Source organism: Ornithodoros turicata, chromosome 3 (assembly GCF_037126465.1).
Source record: "Ornithodoros turicata isolate Travis chromosome 3, ASM3712646v1, whole genome shotgun sequence".
Lineage (NCBI taxonomy): Eukaryota > Metazoa > Arthropoda > Arachnida > Ixodida > Argasidae > Ornithodoros > Ornithodoros turicata.
In genome coordinates, this window is record NC_088203.1 from 11,361,345 (window position 1) to 11,376,212 (window position 14,868).

The window sequence follows — 14,868 nt, forward strand, 5'->3', positions numbered from 1 at the left end:
CATTGGTACGGGTCGCTCTCACGAGGTCACCGACGGACAAGGCCCGTTTTATAGGTCTCGTTAGCATTTAAATAGCGTCTAATTTTATTAGAGATAATTGAACGCGTATTGAATGAGAGGGCAGTGGCGCAACAAGCTCCAAGCAATAGGGGGCGCGGGTGGTGCTTGGTGGAACGGTCGTCACGGGTAGGTCCGTTGGAGCCTTGTCAGTGTAACGTTATGTACATTGCTTCGGATCATCAGACGCGCCTGCATAATTACGTAGCTACACTTTGAACCCAGGTGAAAGAGGAGATTGTAATATTATTTCCTGTTGGCAGGGCCCATATAGCTAGTCCCGCGTTTCGTAGTTTGACGATAGAGGTGGTTGGTTCGCATCCTACCACCGGGTGTGCTGTCTGAGGTTTTCTCTCGATTTTCCGGCAGACTTTCCAGACGAGTGTCAGCACACGTTCCCCCCTGAAGTCGGACCAGGACGCATACTAACCCCCCCTGCCTCCCACTCATTCCCGCTGTCCTATTTCCGTCTGTCCACGTCTGTGCGCAGTTCATAGCCACAGTTGCTTCGTGGCGCTAACACGAAATCGATCATTTCCGTAGTTGATGGCGTGCAGACAGCCGTAATGTATAGGATTACAGAACCATTAACGATTTTCTGTCAGACACCTTTTTGCTAAACCAATCCGACATGACAGTCATAACAAAAATAAAGCTCAAATTATTCGTTTCGAAAAATGTTCCCAGCCTCGTCGGTGTCCCAGCACGTATTTTGCGCGATGCATACAACAACACGTGACAACGTGACAACAACAACACATAAATGATGACCATGATATGGGGCAGGATGGACGTTCGCCATGCACGTGAACAGTTCAAATCGATCAGCGTAAGCGTGAGCTATACACAGAGAGGTCAGCGAGGTCAGTTTGCGTGTTGCGCGTTCTGTGACATCTCAGTGTGTGTGCAATTGTTTTCTGTCAGGAATCACCACCACCACTAATCATCATCATCATCACCACCACCACCATCCTCCTCCTCTTCAGGGGGTGGGGGGGTTCCTTTGTCGGAGCGCGTAATGGGGGAGGGGAGAGACTGAAATCCGATCTATAAACTGACGTGTGTTTTTTTTCTGGGGGGGGGTGACCCCCAACCGCCCCTCCCCTTGGATCGTCACTGGCCGACATCTGTACCTAAAAGCGTCAGCGGAAAACGGTAACCGAACCGGGCAGAACCTCTGCTTGCAGGAGTATTGCCCTATGCGTGCACTAGCGGGCATTGCATATATCCACCAGGATTTCTTCCTGCGACTATTATTTTCCTGTTCCCTGTCCAGCGTATCGACAGCACGTAAGAGTGCACAGAGTGTGTGCTCTTTCGTGTAACCCATTGACTTATATGGATGTGTTGTTTCACGTTGCAGGAAGCCGTGACCAACGAAGTAAGCCTTGTGTTTCCGGCAGCTCGGTGACCTGTCGTCACGCTTCCGCTTTTTTTCTTTCCGTTCTTTTCTTTTGCAAAGGGTCAGCTGGCAACCACGCCTCTTGTGAGCGCCTTGACTACATGCTAGCTTTAGAGGCCACAGTGATTCTCGCCTGGCGACTTGACAAGCTTCCGTGTCCCCTTCACCCTTCTTCTCGTTGCAAATTGTTCCATTGTTATGCTTTTTTCTTTCTCTCGCTAGCTCGTGATTAACATAGTAACTTCGCGCCTCCATCTTGTTTCAATGTTCACGTCGTCCGGCGAAAATCGATCTCCCCGATAATTTCACCTCGGCATGACTGCGACGATTTTGCGACGAGGAGTTAAAAGGGGTTACGACAGGTCATCCCAGGTCATCTCAGATAAACGTAAAAGACAGTTCTTTGCACCGATGTGAACCTGCATTGAAAGTTTCACAGAGAAGAGGGTAATGGAAGCGGAGAAAATGGGCACCGCGAATACCCAAAAACTCACGCGGCTCTGACGTCACAGCCCTCGCCGCCGCCAGTGAGGCGGCGCACGAGAAGTCACGTGCTTACGACTGCCAATGGGGATGGGCGCTGCTCTGCAGTTCTGTGACGTCTGCGCTTCGCTCGGGAGCGTGTTCGAGGGCTGGTATCTGGATAAGTACGACACATAGAAGAATAATTCTTTTCCTTTTTCTTTTTTTTTTCGTTAGTATTCTGGCATGCAATACAATGCGTCCATGGTGTTATGAACCACATCTGTAAAAGTGTCTCAACTGCTTAAAATATTGGAGCGGTATTCGCCCTTGACAGAAAAATGCTTTCTTTTTTTTTTTTTTTGTATTGCGCAAGATGGAAATGTAAGAGTTCGTTGGTTGAGAGAATATAGATCTACTAGCAGTCATGGATACAGTTCCGTTAGAAGTCGGCCCAGGGCGCACATTCCCCAGGGCGTTAGTCGTCATGTTGCCCACCTCCTGCAGTGAGGCCGACAACGGCGAACCCTTTCAGCGCCACCACCACCGATGGGTAGGTTGCCTTAAAAAAGTAAGTAAATAGACAAAATACAAAAACGGCGTCAAGTCCACGAGGCAGGTATAGTCAGCATAAAATTCAAACGATTAATGGCATCTAGGTTTAATGAAGAGCTTTCAGGCAGTTTCAGGCAGACTGCAGGATATGCAGTTATGAAGTGCAGATCCTGCACGAAAGCAACCGTATAAATTTTATTCTGACATTACCTCAAATAAAGTAACTAAGTTACAGTTAGCCAGCAAAAGCAGCAACTAGTTACGCTTGTAACTTAGCTAGTACCCAAGACCGGTTACTATAGACTGGAGGAACAACTGCGATCAGACTGCTGTTTATCAACAACAACATCAAAGGAATGATTTTACCCCCCCCCCCCCCCCATCCCGCCCGTACCACACAACTTCTTTTGCCGTGCGTTCCGTGAGTGATCCCTAAGCACATGATGCCCCGAAACGAAACACGGCACAACGGAATGAATGACACGCGTACCATACGGCATCCATGGAATCTTTGATATATTCTATTCTATTGAAATGATAGGTTTGTACACAATGCGTTAATATATGCCTTGCAAAGATCACACTTGTGACCGGCTAACGATGCAGCAGAGCTTTACAGACGACTGTCATCGGTTTGTCGGACGCCTAACACCGTGAACTCCCAGCCATCCAGCCGCCATTTCCACGTCCCCTCGGCGGACCCCCTGCGCATAACTGATAATCCACTAACCCTGAGGCAAAATGTTGTAATGTGCATTCCTATACCTGGAGTCCCTTTGTATCCCATCCAAATGCACCGGCTTGAAGCAGTTATACAAGCAACAACGGATGCACCTGCTATCAAATTTCATCGTCCAGCTGATCTTTAACTTACTCCTTCAAAGACCTTATATGCAGGATTATCCAAGCATGAGTTTGTAATGAAGATAACGTTGGAAATATGTAAGAGTTGTAACGAAAATACAACGAATACTTTGCGACGGGTAAACTGTTCGCGGGAGGACTTATAATGCGCTGAAACGTTCCGTAAAAATTGTCATTTCTGGTTCGAATTATTTGGTCTAGTTCTTGTCGATAAATTGCGAAAATGATAACTAAAAACACAAACAAACAGGTACAGCCTTAACGTTTCCAATATGGCCTCTACCGCTTACTAACCCTCGCGTGTCTGGGAATTTGCGTTCCGTAGCAGCGTAAACTTTGTTACGATAACGACATTGCTACTCTTCAGCAATTTCAAGACATACTATGCACTTTCTGTTGAACCACTTTCAGTAACTATGCCTTCCAGAGTCAATTGCAAAGACCCAACGGAAAGAACTTTTTCTGTTTTCTGAAACAAATCTGGAATCTGAACTTTTTCACGCTATTTTTCAGCGCACTACACATCGGTGACGAAAGTACGGTTCTTTATATCGGGCAACACTATACTGTTATAGTTTAAGTAGGATTACGCTATCACTCCCCTTTTATACTTCCCCTTCTCTGCATTTCCGGTCACCGTTTATATCCACGCAGGCTAACACGCCATCGGAACGAATATATCACTTCAAAAAAACAGCCTGCTATCTCCGTAAAGCCGTGATCCACCCGAGGCATGAAAATAAGCTGCGCGTATAGTATACGTGCGACGCATTCCCACTTTATCTCTCTCTGCACGCGAATATTCAATACCAGCCCGGATGCTAGCACGGAGTTTCTCTTCAATATGCAAGCAGGGTCTGACGCCCTATTGATTTTACCTGACTTTCAAAGACAGTTTGGAAGCAATTTAGAGCACCCGCAATGATTAATCGATACGCGGCCTGCCATTTGTTCAAATGAGTGAGCTGCGTGTAGGGAGACTGTTACTCGAATTTCTCGGGGCGGAACCTGAAGCCGTTCTATTTAGGTACATACACAAATAACAATTGCTCATACTGTACTGTGTACTCATACACAAATAGCTGTGTAGTTATCGGTTGCTCGGTATGCTCAGTTATATCCGTTATCTTAGTATAAATTATCGCTATATCAGTTATCGTAATATCAAGTATCGTTATACCATTTATCGTAATATCGGGTATCGTTATATCATTTATCGTAATATCGGGTATCGCTATATCATTTATCGTAATATCGGGTATCGTTATAGCAATTGTCGTAATAAGCAGTTTTAGTAAATGGGAAACACTGTAGAAAAGCGATACGACGAAGGAAGCTGTCAAATCAAATGTCAGAGACATGATGTCAGCCACTTCGAAGGAAGGTGGCTTATCCCTTATTGTGGAAACGTTCTGATTTACTAAAACTCGCCAGTATCAGTCATCGCTATCTCTTTGGTCGCTATTATCACTTTCAAGCCCCATATCGATTATAGGGGCTACCATTGAAGGGGTAGTCATGGTTGAAGAGACACTAAAAATTAAAAAGGCCGGTGTAGACATGTTTGGACGGAACACAATTCTTTCATTGTTCGTTCAACTAGCTCGCGTCCTGTACAGCTCACATCAGAGTTAGCTTGAACGCCATTCCGGCCTGCGAACCCTGGTGGTGGTGCTTAGTAGAAATAATGTTTTGGTCATCTGTTTACAGTTCGAGGAGTGACCCTCGCTATGAAGGCGTTGTTTTCTGCTAGGCGCTGCCAGGGTGGCTCTCTTCCCGCTTCGCAGACTGGAGCGGTGTTCAAGTTAACTTTGACGCCAGCCGTACGTAACGTCACTCCTCTTTGCGTCATCACATTCGCTCTCACTTCTCTGAGGAAAGCCTAACGATGATGGTGATGATCGTGCGTCACATAGGTAGCGCTGTCAGTCACTGCCGTGACTGAGTAAATGAAACGCAGGCATCTCTCTTTCTCTCTCTCTCTCAGTGTACGACGTAAAAGAACAAGTACGAGAGAATGCGTTCTCTTTTCGGAAAGGGGAGGAAAGATTGATGAAAACGACAGAAAAGGTTTAGGAATAATACAGGGTGTTACCCTATAAAGGTCTACCCGTGCCACCATGCCGTATTCGCCAATTACTCAATACAGGTGGCACATTGTGCGATCTTTATATAAAGGTAATAAGGAAAATTAATCTTGGTAAATTTCAAAGTGTTTGAGTGCCGCAGCACGAAGTTATAACTCAAAACGTGCAATTCTCATAGTCAAAACAAACAAGATGGCGGCGTTGAGAAGTGCACTTGACATGCTGCTCCCCACACGACAACGTGTCGCATATCCTGCCAGCCGGATGGACCTGCAGATATCATTTCGCTTTCGTGTAACTGTCGTATATTGCTCAGAAGTAAGCAACGTGAGGAACAAAAAATGCCGGCGCATACTCATCAGACGACACCCAGAAGGGATGACGTCTGCTAACTGAGAGGCGCCATCTTGGCTGTTTTGGCTACGGGAACCTCACGTTTTGCGCTATAACTTTGCGTTACGGTGCTCAATTACTTCGATATTTACCATGACAGAATGTCCTTATGAGTTTTATATGTAGGCAACACATTGTACCGCCTGCATTGAGTAATTGGCGAGCACGGCATGCCGGCGCGGGTAGATTTTTATAGGGTAATACCCTGTACATTAACAAAAATTGCATCGGATTGCGTTGCCCCTCGTTTGATGTCACCCATATTGAGCACAGTATGTACACGCCTCCTGTTGTGCAAGACTAAATCGCAATGGATTGTAGCTATGGCGACAAGGCAGCCTTCAGCCTCATGGGCAGCCAAATCATCTGAGGCGACTGGCTGAAGCACGTCCACGTGGCGAAGGTTTTCTTCATCTAGGTGGCGAAGCCCTATATACGTATGACGTCACCAGTGGCGCTACATTGCACAAAAGCGTCCTTCGGTGCACTACAAGGATCAGGATGCAACACCGAGAAAGCGGTTACGTACCACCGGCCTCGCTGATATTTAAACCGATAACCTCCTCATTGTTCCATTTCCGGCAGTCCTTGGCTGGCCTTATCGCCATTATCTCTGCGAAGCTTGCGATTGTGTCGAAGCAAATCCAGTGCTAAAGCGGACGCTCTAATCCATGATGACGGGATAATGCTTGTGTTTAGTGAGGCCGTCCTGACAGGTTCCTTCTGACGGCGCAGCGTTTTGAGTCACTGCAGTCGGGAGCTCCAGATGAATGTCGTCAGACTGCGGTGACACCTAAAGTCAGACTGCCGTCAGACGGGCTTCGGTGACACCTAATTCCAACTTGCCGTGTACGTCTCATTTGATGATGCGCGAAAAAGGATTAAGTGTAAATCACGCAAGAATGACGGTCGTCACTTCGGATGGTTCCATTCGGGTGCTTATATCCTTGGGTACTATTCTTAAACCTGTAACTCCTGGTGAAATCGGGTGCTGTTGATATATTCGGGAGTTATGCCGAATTTTTTTTATTTCTGTCCTACAAGCGGCACATTGGTCAAATATGCATTACCCAGGAGTTATAGGGAGAAGTACCGCACGTTGTGACATCAAATGTGAGACAATTGATGTTCTGAGGCTGGAACACATAGAAAGGACAAATACATACAAGCCTCAAGAAATTAATGATGAAAGAAGGAAGTCACTGAAAAGGTTAGCCAGCTGTAGGACTCCGTAGGAGCCCTGGACCGGTAATCCAGAATATGTGGGTTCGAGTCCTACAGCTGGCTAACCTTTTCAGTGACTTCCTTCTTTCAACATCATATGTGTTTAGAATAGTTTATTGTTGCTGTCCTCCTATTAAACATATACCCACAATTAATATTTACATCAGAATGGTGAGATATGCGCATAGATTGCTTCTATAGACAGTATGCGTGATACGCGACTGTAATTTGGAAAGAAACCGGGTTTAACCCGAAAAAGCCAGTCACATACTGACTATGTACAATCCACGTATATCATGTCCTCAGGTAGCAGATGGCACGCTTGTTTATCTACTCCTCCGCGTTCAGCCACCTTGTAAGATTGACTAGCTCGATCTCGACTTTGAACGGCCACGTCTGTTCTTCCCACAGAACCCGCACCTTATTTGTCCCTTCACGGAGCTCCAGCGCTTCACACTCTGCCAAAAATACGTGTTTACAGCAATCGCACATTTTGGCTTCTCTTCACGACTAACGACGGTAACAACTTATGTCACTGTTATTGCACAACGATCACCCGCGGGGAAAGGAGCCGTTCATAAAGAAAACGTTAGTGAGCCAGTAATGTACGTTTGAACGAAAGAATCTCATTTCGGTGCCAAGAGGGCAAACAGCTGACGTCACATTCTGCTTTCACTCTTCTGTTTCTCCATGGAGGAAGAACGAAAACTGGGCAACGGTGTACACTTCTAAGCCTTGCGTGGGTCTCGTTATAATACGTAGCTGTTCGCGCACTAAACGACTTGTACTGTGCGATCATTTGGGTGGACCCTTACAAAAAATCTTAATGAGTTTCTAAAGAAAAGTCAATGACTTTTGACATCACACTCATCAGAATTTCTGATGACTTTTTTAATGAGTTTCTGATGTATTTCTGTTTAAAATTGGCCACCGCGTTTCTGATTAGTATCTGATGAGTACATTTCTGTTGAGTTTCTGACGTGTTTCTTGACAGTTACTGTAGAGTTTATAATGTGTTTCTTGACAGTTTCTGTTGAATTTATGATGTGTTTCTGTCGAAAATTGGGCACTGAATTTCTGATAGGTACCTGATGTGCGTGTAGAATTTTTGACGTGCTCCTGCAGTATTATACAAGAGTGTTTGCACTACAAAACCACAAAAATATACCACCACAGAACATTTATTTGAGCTCTCTTGACACCATTGAGGACAAACTGTTCTTCAGCTGAATAACGGTGTTGTCGAACTTGCTACACACACAGTCTGTAAAACGACAAAAAGTTGCAAATTGATAAGTACAGTTGTACACAAACTTAACGCAACATATCACAAGCAAGAACTCCAATACAGTAGAACAAGTGTATCACAAACACATGGTGCGCATGTGGCCCACGGTGGCCTATTTTGGCCACCAAATATAAGGAAGCCACCTCAAAAGAAATTAAGCTCAGACTCAAAGAAACCGACAATCAATAATGTCAGCTAGCTGTTTCCCTGATATTCCTATTTCTATTTCGAAGTTGAAACTGTGAGCAAAGGCAACAATACAGTGTGTAAGTTGGTGATAATATCAGTGCTCTTGAATAATGTCATAATTGCTTGTAAAGCACTACATATTTTTCTCAAATCATTTTTCATATTTTCATCACCTGATCTGAAAAGGTAGCATGCGGAACCATCAGTAAAATCACGATTTCAGCATACACAGCACGTGTGAACAACAATATTGGAAATGGCCAGCTGCCCTTGCAATCTTGCAGCAGATGGAAATTTTACACACTGTTGTTCACAACGAGTTATGATTTCAGACAAATGTTTTGTGTGCAATACCCCAATCCACCATAACACCTACCGGTTAGTGCACTGACCCCTGTTGGATTCATAGCTTCTTTCACATAACATTCATAACTCTCAGAGCAATTTATTCGCATTTGACCATTTACCTATATTCTTAAACGAAGAACAGGTTTTGTAACCTTTGCAGTAGAATCTGCCTAAAATTGCTTTTTCGACAAGAGCACCTGCACTGATATTCACCACTACAGCGAATAAATAAGTTAAAAAAAATTAGTATACACATTTGCATTACAGCTTCAGGATATTCCCATTTAGACGTGACACTAACTTTTGCCAGTAAAGATTGGAAATTCTCAACCATAAAAGCGATCTATGTTACTGAAATAACTTAGGCACTTCAACATAAAATCTGTTCAAATACTCATTCCACACTGGCAAGGATGAGCAGACATCAAGTTGATAGCCGTCGAACGTCATCGAACTAAGGGAGTTATGTGGTGCTGCACAAAGACTGTCTATGGTTACTTCAACTTTAGTCAAACATGAAGTGAAAAATGGCTCCATATATTAGCTCCCCTATACTCTGATTTACGTAAAAAAAAAGCTACAGCAGTAAAATTGCAATATCTATAAAGGGGTAAGACGTGTAGACACCAGTGGAGCTATATTTCGTGTGGAAACCGTTGACAACACATCTTGAAGTGTGTGCTTTATTGACGATAAGGCCATTACCCCAAATTTCTCAACTGTCTCGCAGAGTCGAAACATGGAAATGCTCCTTAGCACAAAATAAAAGCTCAAGCAACATTACGTTAGTGTATACCTCATAATTTCTAGACTAAATATGATCACAGTATCCACAGAGCTGCTGCAGTTTCTTTCAGCTGCTTCCTTGAACTGAAGCCATTTGTAAAGCGCAGTATGGCAGCATGAAATTGGCCAGCGATAAAGACAATGTGTTTGATGACGTTGAGACCCCCATGTGATGGTAGTACAGCCTTACTTTCTCAAAGCATGCCATGTTGATGAACAGTGTCAGTAAAGGAGAGTCTAACCAAACCCAATTATATATCATTACTGCTATTTTCAAAATGAGGCACATTACCTTTTAATCCTCGGCTGTTGCCACCCCCTTGGACGACTTGAGGCTCTTCGTAATTTTTGTGGCTTCCGCAACGTACCAATGCAGTCTGAAAAATCAGGAGATAAATATCTAATACACATCGAACGTGACGCATAAGAATGTAGTCATGTCTCGCTTATCCGGAGGCCTGGGGCATTAAACAACCTTCCATGTCAAATTATCTCTAGCGCAGAAATTATGCTACAACAGGAATTATGCGAGCATGCTGTAAAAACGAAACAGGAACACACCGTAGCGCCACACGGAGAAAGCTCAACAATGTATGTTTTCGTGCAATTACGACACAGTGGTGCAAAACGTACCTTTCGTCTTTTCCAAAGCTGCTCAGCGGGCTTTTCGTGGCTTTCGTTTCTTCTAACGCTTCCTCCGTGTCGCCTCGTGCACCCCGTTTAGCGTATCTCGCATGACTTCGTTCCGTAACTTTTTCCTCACCTGTGGTACGTTACACACAAAACGGGAAGTTATGGCTCAATTCAGGTACACAAACTTGCTTCCAGCAGTATGAACACTTACCATAGTCGAGCAGTTCGATTATAGCCAGCGGTTCCTTCCTTCCAAATGACACAAGTAACCCGCGCAGGACGTGTAAAATCAATAAATTATAGCAAAAAAAGCGAAGCGTAGAAACACACGTGCAACGCCGGTAGACATTCCAGACGGGAACACAGGCCTAGGATACAGTGGCATTTTCCGACATAGCGAGGGGGCGCTACAAGACAACACCTTTTATAATTCATATAATATCAGCATCTTACTGTTGCCATTATTGTAATAATAATTATTATTATTATAATTAAATATGTCGTAGCCTAAAAATTTAGTTATAAATGATTATGCACTTTAATTATCAGTAAATACGTTGGATGTCGAAATGTGCGTAAGACGAAGAGAACTAACTATCCGTGCTGTGCAAATTTCGTGATCTTCTACCCGACTACTTTCCCTCTCAGCATTTTTACCAATTTTTCATACGCCGAAATATCCTTCAAAGCTTTAAAATAAAAACTGTATGCTTGGACAACTGAAGCCCGCTAATTAATGGCAAAGTCGCTATTGTGTGTTGTTTCTTCTAATGTGTTCTGCATGTTGCTGGTAAAATGCCAAAAATGAGAAGATACAAGCAGTGTCATTATAATGGTGTTCGTACTGTACCGATTCGAACAAAACACAGACTACAAGCTCCAGCAACAACGAAAGCAAATTCGTCGTGAACCGACACACAAGCCGTGCGAGAGTCACAGAAGTGTTGCGAATCCGACAAAGATGAGGATATTCTCGAACTTCCATGTTCGACCGAGGAGCGAAGACTTACTTTCCCGCGATTTTTCTACTCCTCACGAGACTTGTGACTTAGTCGGCTGTAGTATATTGTCGGATTACCCGAGGGGTCAGTGCCAGCCGGAGCACTGTGGAGGCCTTTTTTACTTTCTTTCTTTCTTTTTTTTTTTTTTGACAGCAGGCAGTGAATTCTGCATCAAACAAGGGTTGCTATCTGATAGATCCAAATGCGTATGGCGCGCGCAGCTCGTGTACTCAGCTAAGGACAGAAGACAAAGAAGTCTTGCAGCTATACCCCGTACAGCTTCTTTCTGTTTTAGTAGCACAGTAGCACTAGCCAAGGTCGGACCCAGAGACTGGCTTTATCTCCTTCTCTCTTATTTATTTATTACTATTATTATTTATTTTATGTTATTTATCTATTTTTATTTTACTTTTACTTTTTATTTTTACTTTTATTTTTATTTTTGAAGGGGAATGTGGGGCGGTTTCTTTGTCGGAGCGCGTAGTGGGAGAGGGGACAGAGGAAAATCCCTACGTACGTTATCGCCCGTCCCCCTCCTGGTATCTGCGGCTGGTTTGAGACATGGTAAATGTCACCGCACGGCACCGTTATTAGTATAAAAACATATCAACGGTCAGTTCAAGCATATTTGTCTTGAACAGCACGAGTGGTATGTCCTGATGATTTCCTACATTAAAAACTCTGCAGAAAAAATATGGAAATTTTTCATGAGAAAAATTAATGTCAAAACTCAATGGAGTTCCTGATAGGAACGTAATGTGAAATCACATTACACGTTGAGTTTCTGATGCGTTTCTGTTGACTCATTACAAACTCATCAAGATCATACAAGAAACTCAATATCGATTTTTGTAAGGGGACCTCGATATTCCCGGTTGCGAAATCCCCGATCTGGAAATTGCCGTTCTCGAAGCAAGGAAAATCAAGGAGAATGCTCGTTTGCTTCGTAAGATGGTATATGCCGTGTTTAAAAACACGGTATCACTATTTAACCATCCAAATTCACGCGGGTTTTCGATGTCTGTCCAAGTCGTTTTAACGAACGAAAGCCAAATTTTAGCGGCCGTTAGGATTAGCGGGGCAGGCACGACGGGACACTGCGTTGGTTAGTTTATTATTAGGTTAGTCCAAGTTTGGTGTTTGTATTTTTCTGTCCAGGGTTAGTCTAAGTTCGCTGTTGGCAGTTTCCCGCGCGCGACTGTGCATTTTATAGTCAAATAACGTTTATTTCCAGTGGTTTATTTTACAGCGGGGATTTCGACCACTTTATTTCGAGGTACACCGGATCATTTTCGCTGCCTACACTGTCGACACCGACCTCACTTGGGCTTCTGTCAGCGTGCAGGATTTTCGAGCTATTCGGTTCCATGATGTACGAAAACCAAGCTACGGCTAAAACGTATTCCTTCTTTGGGGCTTCTTGGTCGAAGCGCCTGGCGGGGGAAATCCAATGTATAAAGTGACGTGTGTGTGTGTGTGTGTGTTGGGGGGGGGGGGCGATCGAACCCTTGGATCCGCCACTGCATACCATACAGATCAGTGATTTCTCTTCTGTTCCTTTTCGTCTTTCAAAGCAATATCAAGTCGGCCCTGCGTTTGGCTACCCTCTCCTCCTTCGAATACACATGAATCCTCCCACAAACTAAAGCGACACCTTTGTGCTGTGCTTGTTGTATAGTACCATGTGAAATCCGTCTAGTAAATCTCTCCCACACAACTAAAGCGACACCTTTATATGGCATCCCACCGTGTAGGTCCGTCCATGGCTTCATAAGACCACGTGACCAAAAATTTACCGCAACAATTGCCCTATAAAGCTACTCCATCCTAACGCGTTTGGCACGATGCCAATTCTTTTACACACTGAAAGATTAGGCCTAGATTATCTCTCGTGTTTCTTTCTTTTCCTTTTCTTTAATTAAAATGTGACAGAAAGATTGACTGACGGACCAAACTGACTGTATGTATCTCTTCGCAGTTACTCTCAAACTCTCATCATCACTTGTATTTCACCCTACATTGTTCTCACGTTAATCATTGAATTTCAACTAAAATTTCCCCCAAAACCCGGCGCTCTCAAGAAAGGACTTACAAGAGGTTAGCGACAGAAGGAAACCTTCAACCCCTTCCACGAGTGCACTTCAAGAGGAAAGGGGGGGATAGAGAGAAAGAAGAAAACGCTGACGCTGCCAAGTGGACGTCGAGCGGCGAAACAATTTTGTCGACGACGACAGAGTAAGCACGAAAACGAGGAGGGAAAGAACATGGTGGAGAGGAGCCTCCCGCGAATTCTAAATTGGGAGGCCGACGCACTCTACGCCAACGCCAGCCACAGAGAGAGAGAAAGAAAGAAAAAAAGTCACCCTCTCAATGGCACGGAAAAATGCTCGACGTTTCTTTGCGTGTGGCCATCGAAGGACACGCGGAGTTATTTAAACATGCTGTAACATCGTATAGCGTGAGAGACAAAGTTACTATATGGTAATCAAAGCGAGCGACGATGTCTTCCGCTCTAAACTGTCTATGTAAGCTGCCGTTATGCTCTGATTCGGCGTATTTCGTTACAGGGGTCGACTATTGTGTCTCTCGCATCACTGATGCTATATTATCTCTCTGCTCAGCTCTTCGATTGCTCATTCACGCTCAATGACCTTCTTCTCTGTTCTGTACCTTTACTCACTCACTCCCTCCTTGCTCAGCTGTCCATTTGCTCACCTCCCGCTCTGCTGTCTCTTTGCACACTCATATATAAAGAAACTTTATTATTTTCATCTGATGGATTGATTGATCTCATGCTCAGCTCATTTCGCCACATTGAGCATGAGTGTGCACGAGAGAGCGTGCTCATGCGTGAGTTCTGCGGAGGTACGATTCCTTATACGTGGCTCTTTGGTGATTCCTTGTATACCGATGTGAAAAGAAGAAAATTGCGAATGGGATCAGGTTGAACGTGGCGTTACCCTATCTTTGGTATGGAGCGAGATACGCTATTAAAAGCCCATTTCCTCGCAGTCGGCTGTCAAAGAACCTGTCAAGTATTGAGCGCAGGCCCGCATGCACGCTTTTCCTGAACGCCGCTGCGGGGGACAGCAGCCAAGTGGGTCTCGCCCTTTATGCGCCGCTAACACCAATAAACCACGACGTGGTTGTCAATACGTCCAAGCAACTAAGACCAGGATACAACAGGAGACGCGTGATATTAACGACAGTGTCCTACAATGCACAACTGGGCGCAATCAGGGTGGAAGGGCAGGACCATGCTTCCGAGGCAGTGCATGGGGTACACCCACTGCATATCCTCCGACAGCAGGTCTTATGGCAGGCCTTCTTTTTTTTTTTCGGGGACGTCACATGGCCATTATTGAGACGCCTCGTGGCGACGTTCCGTCCTTTTCCATGGCCGTTGTTCAACAAGGGCGGTGGGCCATGGCTATACGTGGCAGCGGTGCTGGTCCACAGAAAGACAGATTTCGAAGTTTCACTGCTTGCGAATGGAGGCAAGCTAGATGTTAGAAGTGCATCACAGCGGCGAAACACAGCAGTTTATGTAGGTTGCGGTCGTGACCTGCGGGACAGATT

General features: G+C 44.7%; 2 long non-coding RNA genes across 2 annotated transcripts in view; both read right to left on the reverse strand.

The window, feature by feature from the left end:
* LOC135388069 (uncharacterized) overlaps nucleotides 1-14,868 on the reverse strand; it is a 277,500-nt gene that overhangs the window by 256,265 nt on the left and 6,367 nt on the right. The gene's annotated exons all lie outside the window — the stretch shown is intronic.
* LOC135389904 (uncharacterized) lies at nucleotides 8,210-13,412 on the reverse strand. Its single transcript, XR_010421614.1, has 5 exons — nucleotides 13,382-13,412; nucleotides 10,500-10,695; nucleotides 10,289-10,418; nucleotides 9,948-10,032; nucleotides 8,210-8,308 (listed from the first exon to the last, which is right to left on the reverse strand). It is a non-coding gene; the product is annotated as an uncharacterized LOC135389904 (long non-coding RNA).